At 40.5% G+C, this 12,389-nt stretch overlaps 1 long non-coding RNA gene across 2 annotated transcripts in view; it reads left to right on the plus strand.

Moving 5' to 3' along the window:
• The first annotated feature begins 7,362 nt into the window (after positions 1-7,362).
• LOC125748367 (uncharacterized) overlaps positions 7,363-12,389 on the plus strand; it is a 39,290-nt gene continuing 34,263 nt past the window's right edge. The window contains exons 1-3 of one of the 2 annotated variants that reach the window (XR_007399525.1): positions 7,363-7,574; positions 11,170-11,271; positions 11,506-11,608. This is a non-coding gene — a long non-coding RNA (uncharacterized LOC125748367). The remainder of the gene's footprint in view (positions 7,575-11,169; positions 11,272-11,505; positions 11,609-12,389) is intronic. The other variant, XR_007399524.1, reaches the window with a different exon arrangement.

The following is a 12,389-nucleotide window of genomic DNA, read 5'->3' on the forward strand; positions in this document are numbered from 1 at the left end:
AGACGCCTCCTGCAGGTCCTCTGCAAGCGCCTCCTCGGCCGCCTACAGGTTCCCCGACTGTGACATATCGATCGCTTGCATCTGGGCCAGCTGTGGCTGCACCCCCGCCTGCTGTGGCTATAGTTCCCTCTTCCCCTCCGCCACTGTCCCTTTCGCCTCCTCCTTGTCTTCTCTGCCAGCCCCTTTTCCTTCCTTCTTGCCACTTTCGATGCCTCTTTTGGCTGCAGCTCTGGCCTCACGGTCACCTGCTGCTCCGACAGCCTTCGCCTTACGCCTGCCGAGGGTCCCATTCCCCGCTTCCCCTTGCCCTTTGGCTTCTTGCCCCCATGTTTATTCCCCATCCTGCTCCATCATTATTTCCTTCTGGTCCTTTTGTGCCCCTTGTGCTCACTCCCCGTCCCAATTCAACATCATTCCCCTCTAGTTTCTACTTCGCCCCCATGTTTGCTCCTTGTCATTCTATGCCTTTGATCCCTCCTGGTTCCTTTGTACCCCCTGTGTTTCCTTCATGTCCCTTTGTGTCTTTGTTCCCTGCTGGTCCCTCTGTGCCCCCTGTGTTTTCTCCCCATCCCTCTGTGCCTTTGGTCCCTTCTGGTCCCTGTGTGCCTCCTGTGAGTGTGCCTCTCAGTGTGGTCCCTCCTTTGACCCCTTTAGTGTTCCCGGGTCGTGTGTTTCCATCTTAGGTGTCTCTGTGTCTGTCTGTGTTCCCCGTGATTTGTCGCCTGTTGTTTGAATTGTCCTCCCTGTGCCAGTTCTGTGTGTCTGTGTTGTTCCCCATGGTGCATTGATGTTTTTTGCTTTCGTTTCCCCAGGTGTCATCTCGTCCCCGGTGCACGCCTTTGGGGGGGGGGGGGGGGGGGCTATCCTGTCCTGCTCGTCTACTCCTTCCTTGTGCCACGCCCCCTCATTAACCCCGTGTGAATTCCCCATGTTTACCCCGGGTTTATTGTTGTCATAATTTCTATGCATTTAGTGCGCGTTTCAGTTTGTTTCCCCAGTCCGGTCATTGTATTGTCCGTCTGCATTTTGTTTGCTTTCCCTGAAATTTAACCCCACGTTCCCCGATATTCCGTCTCCCTGCTCTTCTTTCCCCAGTTAATACGTGACACCAAGGGTTGGATGGAGTGGTGTAAAGTTTGTCGCAACTGTCACTGACTGTGTGACAGTCTGATGGGCGATTCCAGGTTTTGTGGATGCCAGGAGAACCTTACTTACCTGAGTGCATTATGTCAGCTGTAATGTTTGGTGAAGGAGGGATAATGATATAGGTTTATTTTTCAGGGCTTCGACTAGGCCTTTTAGTTCCACTGAAGGCAAAGGTTAATGGTCCAGCATACGAAGACATAATGATAAAACAGATAAATCTATGCTTCCCACTTTTTGGCAGCAGTTTCGAGAAGACCCTTTTCTGTTCCAGCATGACTGTGCCCCGGTGCACAAAGCAAGATCCATAAAGGCATAGTTGGGTGAGTTTGCTGTGAAACAACTTGACTGGCCTGCACAGAACCCCCTTTAGGATTAACTAGAACGGAGATTGCAAGCCAAGCCTTCACATCCAACATCAGTGTCTGACTTCACAAATGCTGTTTTGGATGAATAATCCAAAACTGCAACAGACACACTCCAAAATGTTGTGAAAAGTCTTCCCACAGGAGTGGCAGCTGTTATAGCTACAAAGGAGGGACCAACTCCAAATTGATGTCAATTCAATTTATTTTTATATAGCGCCTTTCACAACAGTTACAGGGTTGTGTTGTGATACATAGAACAGAAGCAGAGGGAGATACAGAACGGGATAAAAAAGGAAAGAAAGAAATTGAATAAAGAAAGCCAAAAGACAACGGAGGAGAGGAACCAAAAACTCCCAAGTAGGGAGAAAAAAAACCTCTGGTGGTCCAAGGTCAACTGGCTGCCCAACCTCCTGGGCATACATTACCGAAAACAGAAAAGAGTGGACTTGTTATCGGATGTCTATGAATTTAAAATGGGATGTCATACAAGTTTGTGCTTTTGTCCATGTAGTGAGTGACAATTGCTCTACAAGGGAAGCTCCACCTCCTCTAAAATGTCATGAAAATTTAATCAAATATATATTGTATTTATTTTCTGTGTTCCCCAGCTCCCTGGGCTGCTGTGTGGTTGTATGGGCTGTATATGCTAACCCTTGCATTTTTTTATGACTTTTCAGCATGGATCCTTGTTTTGTTCCTTTGTTGGTTATCACTGTGTTTTGCTCCTATGTGTATGGTCCCTGAAGGTGTCTCTTGCCTGTGTTCGTGTTTCCCTCATGTTAAGTTTGGGTTTGATTTAGTTCTCATTTTGCCTATCTGCCTGTGTTTAGACCACTTGTAATTCCTTTTGAATTCATGAGTTCTTTGAGTTCCTTTAACAATAAATTTCACACTGAGGATCTTCCATTCCATCATTTTGCGCCATATCACTGATGTTTTACAGCATTTCTTTGGAAAATGAATCTTCTCTCTGACTAATGACACGCTTGCCTTTTGTTTGTTCCATGATAGACTGCTGCTACCTGTTTCACTGGTGCCAGAAACACACGGTGGAGGCCTAGCCAGCTGTCGAGTGGATCCAGCTCCATCCTTGGCTGCAATATGGCCTGCTGGAGGCCCAGAGGTCAGTTCTGCAGTACCTTGCTCTAGGAACTGTCATATTCTCGCATTTTTAACACTGCAGTGAAATGGAGAGTGGCCTGGATTACCAGTAATGATTGAAATCATTGAATGATTGAAGTAATGAATACTTCTTTGTGTTAAAATGGTTCTCTATGTTCTCAGGAAAAATACTGTATATGCTCATCAGGCACTTGTCCCTGAGAGCCTGTGTGAGCACCCTCCCCCATACACACATACACGTGTCCAGCACAATCCAATCTTTTGATAGGCACATTAAAAGAAGCATGAATCACCCTATTGCTTGTGTGTCTTCAGCATTGGGTCTTTGTGATTGCTGTAAAATATAAAAAACTGTGGGCTAAAGTAGTTCAGAGAAAGTTCTGGACTGGCTAGAGATGAGTGAGGAACCTACCCTAGTGTCAATGAGATGGACATTAAAATTGTAAGCTGATTAAACTGCAGCATATGAATGTCTATTGAGCAATTCATCAAGGAATGTTCAGTTAGAATATTGCAGTTTTCACTGAAATATTATCAAATAAATTATGAAGGTATCGCTTTGCTCAGCACTAGGACAACAGTAGGGGAAGACGATCAAGGTGATTCTCCCACTAAGGGAGGTTGCCTATGCCTCAATGTAAGTATCTTCCATTTTCAATTTGACTGTAAACCTGGATTCAACTGTGCATGATTTAATCAATGTAATTGTCATACCCGGCTCGTACGATCCTCGTGTGTGCCACGCCCCTCTGATTATCCACGTGTGCTTCCCTGACCGTACCCAGCTGTGTCTAGTTATTTTGATCAGTCCTGTCTATTTAAGTCCAAGTCTTGCCTGTGTTCCTTGTCCGTCATTGATGTTAGTCAATGTCCGTGCTTCCTGGTTCCTGTTCCCCAATAAATCCCCAGTATTTCCCCATACTTCGCTTGCTCGCCTGCTTTCTGCCCGCTTGCCTGCCCGTACGCCTTACCCGTATCCACGGATCGTGACAGTTATTGTATTTAGCTGACTAATACAGAGACGAGAAAAGCAATGCATCTGAAGAGTGATCTGAGGCGTGTCATAAACAACACAATGCTGACACTCATTATGGGCAACATAGAGATGCCAGTTCACCTACGCTATAGTAACTGCATCACAGACAAGAATTTTGAATTTATGTCTCTGCTGTTCCGACTTTTTCCAGTAATTAATTCTGCGAGTTGTATCAGTAATGAGGGATTATTACCCTCCAGAGTGGTTCCTTGAGATATACGTGTATGTGTGTGTGTGTGTGTGCACACACACCCACATGCACACACGTGTTGGGTAAACATATCTTTATGGGGACCGCTCATTCATTTCTATGGGAAAAATGCTAATGCTAACTATGACAACCTTGACCCCTACCCAGCCGTAACTATAACCATAAGTAACCAAGCAAAATACAAGAGTTCTTGCATTTTTAGTTTTTTCATTGCAGTGAAAAATTTATTAAATTGAGTTATGCAAAATCATACACACGCACACAAACACAAATCAGATTTATTTTACTGCTTAATGCGGCTGAATTTTTTTAAATTTTATTTTAGAACAGATGAAATGTAAAAGGTTGCCTTCAAAGCAGAAGGTAATGGCTCACAATTCAAGGAAAAGTTATTTAAAGAAAGTTATTTCATCTGTTTCCACAGATGAAGTAAAGCAACATATAAAAGTGGGTGATATCTGATGGATACAAACAGTAAAGCTGTAAAGGAAACATGCACACCTACAGTATGAATATAAATGTAAACAGAGCTGTACAGTTAAACTCTGCAAAGCCAGTAATGCAGTGACAATTATTTTTCATTCAGGTAAGACATTTACCAATGAATAAAGCTCATATTACTTGTTAACTGTACCATTATCAACAAACGGCGGTATTCTTTTGAATGTCATGGCTATGAAGTTCTTTACACAGACATTTATGCATGTAAGAATTTGTGAAATGTAAATATTGAATAATGTAAATATTTTTTTTCATACTGCAATAAATTATAAAATTTTTTCTGGAAGTTATTGATGGATCAGTGACATTTGGCATGAAGTTCTGAGCTCACATGTGCCCCAGAGGTTTACCCTGACTTGTAATGCCGGCAAGTTTGACATCAGTAAACACCTTGCATATGTGGTATGTCTACCTCTGTTGGACGCTCTTAGTATAACCGCCAGGTATAAAAGGTGAGACGTCTGAATGTTGTTCTTAATTTGCTCTCACCAAGGGCAAATGAACTGAAAATATCCTCCGACAGATAAAAAAAAAATCTTCTTTTACAAAAAAAGGAAAACCTAATCACTGCTGATCAGCTGCACATTTGAGAGAAGCAAGATGATTTCAGCGAAATTTAAGATTTTTTTTGTTATTTGTGGGATTGTCGACTATACCATACAGAATCAAGGTAAAGTATCATATTGCAAAACATTGAATTTCTTACTCAGTTTACAGTACTTTACAGTAACATTGCGGATGGTTGGAAGTAAATAGTAATTTACTGTAAAAAGGATTTTTTGTCCTGCAGCATGACATACTACTAAACAAATATTTAAAATGTTCTGACTGCTGTATGCCGAAACTTAATCCAGTCCAAATTACATGACCGTTAACCCTTGTTTAACTGAAGATAAACAACATGAAGGTAGAGTACTCAAGCTGCACTCTGTCTTTGTAGAGGTCATTCAGTCTTTTGATGTCACTGTGGCACCTTCTGCTGTGCAAACCTGTGAGTAAAAGAGCATGATGTCACAACTGTGTATCCTGGGTCCTGGCCCTCTGACCCTTAAAGGCCACTCCTTTTTTCCTACAGCAGGCTAAGCTTTGGTGAATATAGACTGGCTTCACACTGAGCTCTTTCTTCTGACTTAAACTGTCTTAGATAAGAAGGAAGATACTTAAATCAGTCTTTTCAGTAATGTAACGCAATTTGACATCAATTTTACTGTTCTAATTTTGTTCAAATCATTTTATATAGTAATTTCAGAATATTTCAATTATTACTAATTAATTAAAACATTAAATACACCATCTCTTCAGTTATTACAATTACCTTAAAAACATTAAATTATTTTTTTTTTAAAAAAGCTTGAATCATGATTGGTTGTTCCTGTAAGTCTTTTGGCCTTTATGAAGCATGCATCCACATTACAGTGCCTGTACGAGGAGACGTGCCAAGGCTTTCTGAAAATGAGCCACCAACTCTGACTCAAGCAAAGAACACAAAGATTCACACTCAGCCTTGTTCTTGTCATGGTGAGTCTTCTGTGTTTAGCCTTTTGTGGTCGCTTTTCATTCCAGTCAAATAAGTTTGTTGCGAAGGGGCTTAGATAGCTCTTCCAGCCGAAACAAACCCCATAGGCTTTTGCCTTCCCTACTCCGTCCATCATAGGAGTCTATCCCAGGTAACAAAGGGCATAAAGAGGGAGGTAGACCACATGTACAGTGTACACATGCCGCAGACTGTGATAGTGTTTAGCCTGACTGCACAGTTTCTGGAGGACAAACTTGCATGACATGTGGATAACCTGTGAACACTTCATGCTTCTTGAATAATCCTCTATTCTGGTGGCAGGGAAGAAGACCAAGAAGTCAGTTTCAGGCTGTGCATGCAAAAGAATTTCCAAAAAGTGTAAGTCTGCTTGCATAAATGTTTTGTAGTTTATGACTTTTCATTGCATGGCAATGATTGGTTTATAATTTAATTCTTATTTGAATTAAGAGGGATAGGCACCTATGGGACATTCTCTAATGTAATATAATTAATGTTATAATGTAATATCATTGTCATATTATAATGAAATTAAGTTATGGCTTGGGGGAACATGAGGTCATTCTCACATATTCTTCCACCCTGGATATCCTGTGGTTATAAGTAAGGCTTATACACGTTTTTGTTTGTGTCTGCTTTCCATCACACAGCCAAAATGAAATACGCTGATTCCAAGCTGAGGATGGGGGTAAAGAAAATTCCTAGCAATCATAATTCCATCAGTGTACCCATTTAAAACCCAGTTAAACACATTTTTATCCATAAGATATGCTTTCTCTTTCTATGCAGTTTCATTTCTGAAACAGCAGACACAAATTAATCATATATATGTTTTTATGCTTCAGAGCTGAGACAAACTTCAGACATATACTGTAGATCAGTGTTTCTCAATCCAGTCCTTGGGGTCCCCCAGACAGTCCAAGACAGAATGTCAGCTGGTTCCCCAAGAACCAAGTTGAGGAACACGGCTGTAGATCTTTCTCTGTTAGTGCTGCTGGTGATTTGTATTACTTATGAAAAGATTAATAAAATGCACAACTAATTGCAAATTCTTTGGTGGAGCCTATTTTATTGGTTAGACTTTATCCATCTATCTCCCGACCTTAGCCTATCCCACTGCACTAAGCTGGGGCACAACTTGAACAGGACATATTCCTTATATGTACCGATGTATAGATATCAATAGAAATCATATATATATATATATATATATATATATATATATATATATATATATATATATATATATATAAATATATATCATTTATTTATTTATTTATTTCCCCCCACCCCACTTTTAATGTGACCAATCAGCTCTACAATTCAATTGAAGAACAAACAAATCTGTCAGGGGGGAAAGCATAAGAGATAAATAACGTACAATACGTTGGCTGCATAAGTGTGCACACCTTTAAACTATACTTTGGCCCAATCCCAAACCGGTCCCTACACACTCCGCCTTCGTTTGCGTGTTCCCGAGACTCGTCACCATGTTGAAGTGTGTCTCAAAGCAGCAAGGGCTAAGGGGGAGTGGTCGATTATGCCCGCGAGAAGCGAGTCTGCAAAGATGGTGGCTCGCGCGATTCCACTACCACTTCCATATCCCACAGTTCCTAGCGCACAGGAAACAGAAGAGCGCAAAAAAGACACGGAGTACAGGTACATAGTGATTAAGTTTCGTGTATGAAATGTTTGTTTTTCTGAAAGAAAAAAAATACACAATGACATGTTCTTGATAATGTAATAATTGGATTCTAACAGCACTGTGAAATACACATAGAAAGTCTATGTTACATGTTATAATTCATTGCTGCAGAAAAAATATGAAAGCAGCTATTTGTAGCTGGTCAGTACAGATAGATATTTTTATCGTAATCCGATTAAGAGAGATTTCGTGTACTTTGCAAACTAGAAACCACGCGAAGAAACTTTCGTACGCAAACTCTATCAACATCACACCATCAATAACAGTTTATGTTTCATATTTGCCTGTTTTTTCTTCTACAGATCTGATCTGGTATTTGGTACAGGAGTAATGCGTAATGTTTTATGCGTGTAAACTAAGTTAGCTATGGTAGAAATTGTATAATCGTCAATATGACACGTGTACATACTTCAAATTGCTCAGTCAGTGCAAAAAGACGACGTAGCCATCGTCTCCTCGCATTAGATAATCATTGTGCTTTTTAAAATAACTGATAAGTCATTAAAGAAAATACAATACAACTTCTTGATGGATCCATTTTGTCAAATCACTACATAATACATTTCCCCTTTCCGGTAAAGAAGACTGTGAAAAGGCGCTGCGAGTCTGTCTCAAATCTTTCTTGTGGCATTTCCCTTCAGTTTAAGTGCATAGGGTGTGTTGTGAGGGTGACTCAGCCGGAGTGTGGCTCGAAGTGAAGGAGTGTCGAGGGTATAGTTTGAGATTTGGCCCTAATTGTAGTATCTGTTGATTTAACTACAGCATTCAGTCTTTTTGGGTAGGAGTCTGGCACATATTCTAAACCGATCCCAACACAATCCGCCTCACTACTACTCCTTTGTTTGCGCATTCCTGAAACCTGTCGCCATGCATAAGGGTGTCTCAAAGCAGCAAGGGCTAAGGTGGAGTGGTCGATCATGTCCCCTGAAGCATGTAAGTAACAGTGAAGCCTCACGCAGTTCCACTACCACTTAAATATCCCACAATACTTCACACTCAGGAAACAGAACAGCACGAAAAAAATGTTGAGGATAATGCATTATCGCATAAATGTAAAAACACAATTACGTATTAAAATAAAAGGTAGTATGAAGTTAATACTACTGAATGTTTAAACCCACGCATATGTTATGAAGACGACACTTTTGAAGACAGTTTATTTCCACGAAATGAATGGGCATGAGAATAATGCCTATTCATTATAATGTACATGAAAATCACATTAAATATGGTGTCAGCGCATGGTTTGCAATTATCCGCGGTTTCGGTCATCTGCGGTACATCATGGAGCATATCACTCGCGGATATAGGGGAACTACTGTGTGTGTGACCAGTTTCCTGTTCACCATATGGGAAAACAGTATTTTTTGAAAATCCGTGGCTGCAATGAAAAAACGAAAAATGTATTTTGTTTGGTTACTTATCGTTATAGTTAGGGCTGGGTAGGGGTTAAAGTTTTCATAGTTGGCATTAGTGTTTTTCCCATAGAAATGAATGAGTGGTCCCCAATAAGATATGATTACATGACTGTGTGTGTCTGTATGTGTGTGCGTGTGTGTGCGTGCATGTCTTTATGTGTTGTCATAAAATGAACTCAAAACATGTGCAAACTTTAGATTGCTCAGTTGGTGTGAGAGGATCAAGTAACTGTCATCTTCTTGCAGCTGATAAACTTCCTGGTTTTGTACATTTTCAGTTTCCTTTGTCTTTGTTCCCGTTTTGTTGGATGTGAATTGGAACAAATCTGTTTAATCTAAAACTAATTATTCGTTTTGAAAATCAAACAGGAAAACCGCAGAAAACAATGTTCTTCCAAGCTGCCAATATACCACAGAACACATTTAACGTAATAAACATATGCTAATTGCTCCTCTCAGTTGAGGAATACAGAGTTATGTCCATTTTTGATTTCAAGCATACATATCAAACCATTCACTCCATCTATGAAGGTCTGCTGTGCATACAGGTTTAATGAACCATCCTTAATACAGCCTTCCTCTCTTATCTTTGATAATGAGCTTGTTAATATCAGCATTTGTCTGAAGGTCAAACTTTGTTGAATTGATGATGGGTGTGGCCAGCTATAGTTGAATTACTTTAAACTAGTGGACTTGTTATGGGCTTGCCCGTAGTCCCTCTCTCTCCCTCTCGCTGTTCCTCTCATATCCTACAGGGAGCTCTAGGACATCCGGAGGCCTTTTGTAGTAAGCCCTGGGAGGTTATAAAGATCAAGAAAAGAACTCCAGAGAGAGAGAGAATCGTGATTGTTTTTCACTGCTGTGCTGTGTTACTGTGCTATATTTTGTGTGCTTTGTTGTGCTGTGCTGCAGAGTTTCTTATGATTGTATTTGTTCTTCTCGAAAGAGGATATACATATTTATATATATTGTTTGTATATTTGTCCATCAATGCTAGAAAGGGGCACTTTGTCTACCTTGTTTGTACCTGTTTTTGGCGTAGTTTCGTTTGGTCGGTAAGTGTAGTGTGTTTTGGGTGGTGGAAGTTTAGGGATTTTGTGGGTTCTTTTGGCCTGGCTTCCCCCTGGAGATGTTGCATAACCATATTGTTTTATGCACCTGTGAATATCATATCGGGCCTCTGACTCAGGCCAATTCAATTATTTTCCAAATTTTGTAGGGCCCAGGTCCCTTAAGGGCCCTTGGAATTATTCTAACTCCCTCCTCCCCCATTATGGCATTTCTGGAGATAAGCACATAATGAAATTTATTTTAATGGATATGCTTTTATTTTCACACAATAGCAGATCTGGGCTACATTCCATGATAATGGTGACTCTTAGCATCTTACAAAGACTTGAAAGGTATTTCTGATGAAAGAGGTTTACTTTTCTATGTGTTTTCCTACAATAATCCCCTAAGAGGTTGCTTAAGGGGAGACCTTTTTAAGTGCAATGTTAGTAGGCACCGGAACACCTGATTGGTTGACATTGATGGTTCAAGAATTGATTATTCCCTCCATACAGCAATTGTTTGACTGTGGCATGAGAGACAGTGGTGTTCTGTCTAACACTACAGAAATGCTTCGAAATATTACATTAATCAGAACCAGGGACAATCTAAGTACAATGCAAAATGAACAAACTGAATCCTGAATTAATAAACTGAATCATGACATGTAAATATGATTTTCGCCAACTGTAATGATCCATATGAAAAATGGTGTACGAGCCCACCTCCCCAGATTGTAATATCAGACTGTTTTAATTTGTTCCACAAAACACCTGCATGTATGTCGTTGATACTGGGACAAGCAATGGCAGAAATGCCAAAAGAAAAGTTGTATTAGTGACATAACATAAGAGAATGTCCAATGTAATAATAATAATAGTAGATTTTATTTGTAACGCACTTTACATTTAAAATAAATCTCAAAGTGCCACAAAATGTCATCCTAAAAAAACTAATAAACACATTAAAACAATTAAAACAAGCAAGTAGATAAATAAGAAATCAGTAGCCTGCAAAATTAATTGAAATCTATAAGTTGTGATAAAAAGAAATGTCTTAAGTCCTTTTTTGAAATTTTCAGTAGTCTGTGGTGCCTTCAAATGGTCCGGGAGGGTGTTCCATAGTCGAGGGGTGGCAAAACAGAAGGCCCGATCACCCGTGGTGCTGAGTTTGGTCCTGGGAAGTAAGAGACGATTTGTATTTGTATATTGTAGAGACCGTGTTGAGGTTAGGAGGATAAGTAGTTCTTTTAGGTAAATGGGGAATTTCCATAGATGCATTGATGATTGATAAGGGAAACCTTGTATTTGATCCTTGCAGAAATGGGAAGCCAGTGAAGTGACTGAAGAATGGGTGTAATATGTTTATATTTTCAAACTCTCATTAGAATCCTTGCTGCACTGTTTTGCATGTATAGGAGCCTTTGAAGATTTTTGTTGGGCATTCCAATGAAAAGTGCGTTGCAGTAGTCAAGTCTGCAAGACATAAAGGCATGAACCAGTTTTTCAGCATCTGGCAAGGTGAGGAACAAATCTTACAGGTTGATGGCTGATGAGTCAAGAGGAATGTCGTGACCGGAGACTTTAATGCTGGGTATGGAGGTGGATTGAAGCTGATGTGGGGTACCCACCAAGATCGCTTCAGTTTTGATCAGAAAATTTTGTTTCATCCACAATCTGATTCTCCTCAGGACAGATGCTGGGTATCGATGGCATTGATGGTGATGGTGCTGCTGCAGAGGAGTATTTATCAGTTTTCATGTAAAGCTGTGTGTCATCAGCATAACAGTGAAATGAAATTCCAAAGAGACTAATGATTTGGCCAAGAGGGAGCATGTATAAAGTGAAAAGGATGGGGCCAAGAACTGACCCCTGGGGCACTCCACAGGTCGCAGTGTGAGTTCGGGACCTTGCTTTCCCAAGGGAAAGGTACTCAGTTCTGTCTGTAAGATAAGATTGACACCAAGACCTGTCAGTTAGACCAATGGTGAGATGTAACCAATTGAGAAGTATATCATGGTCAATAGTGTCGAACACAGCAGACAAATCAAGGAGGATGAGCAGAGAGTCATTTGTGACTCTAATTTCTGTGCTATGGGCAGAGCGAAAACCAGACTGAAATTTTTCAAAGAGGTTTTTGTATTTGAGGTGATCCTGAATATAGATGGCAACTAGGAATGGTAGGTTGGAGATATGACTTTGAGTATGCCTTTTGATATTCCCTATAGGCCAGCTTGTGGACAGCAAGACCAGTAGCATTGTAACGCCACTCAAGGACACGCCCAGCTGCCTTAATTTTTTG

The sequence above is a fragment of the Brienomyrus brachyistius genome, chromosome 9, assembly GCF_023856365.1.
Source record: "Brienomyrus brachyistius isolate T26 chromosome 9, BBRACH_0.4, whole genome shotgun sequence".
NCBI lineage: Eukaryota > Metazoa > Chordata > Actinopteri > Osteoglossiformes > Mormyridae > Brienomyrus > Brienomyrus brachyistius.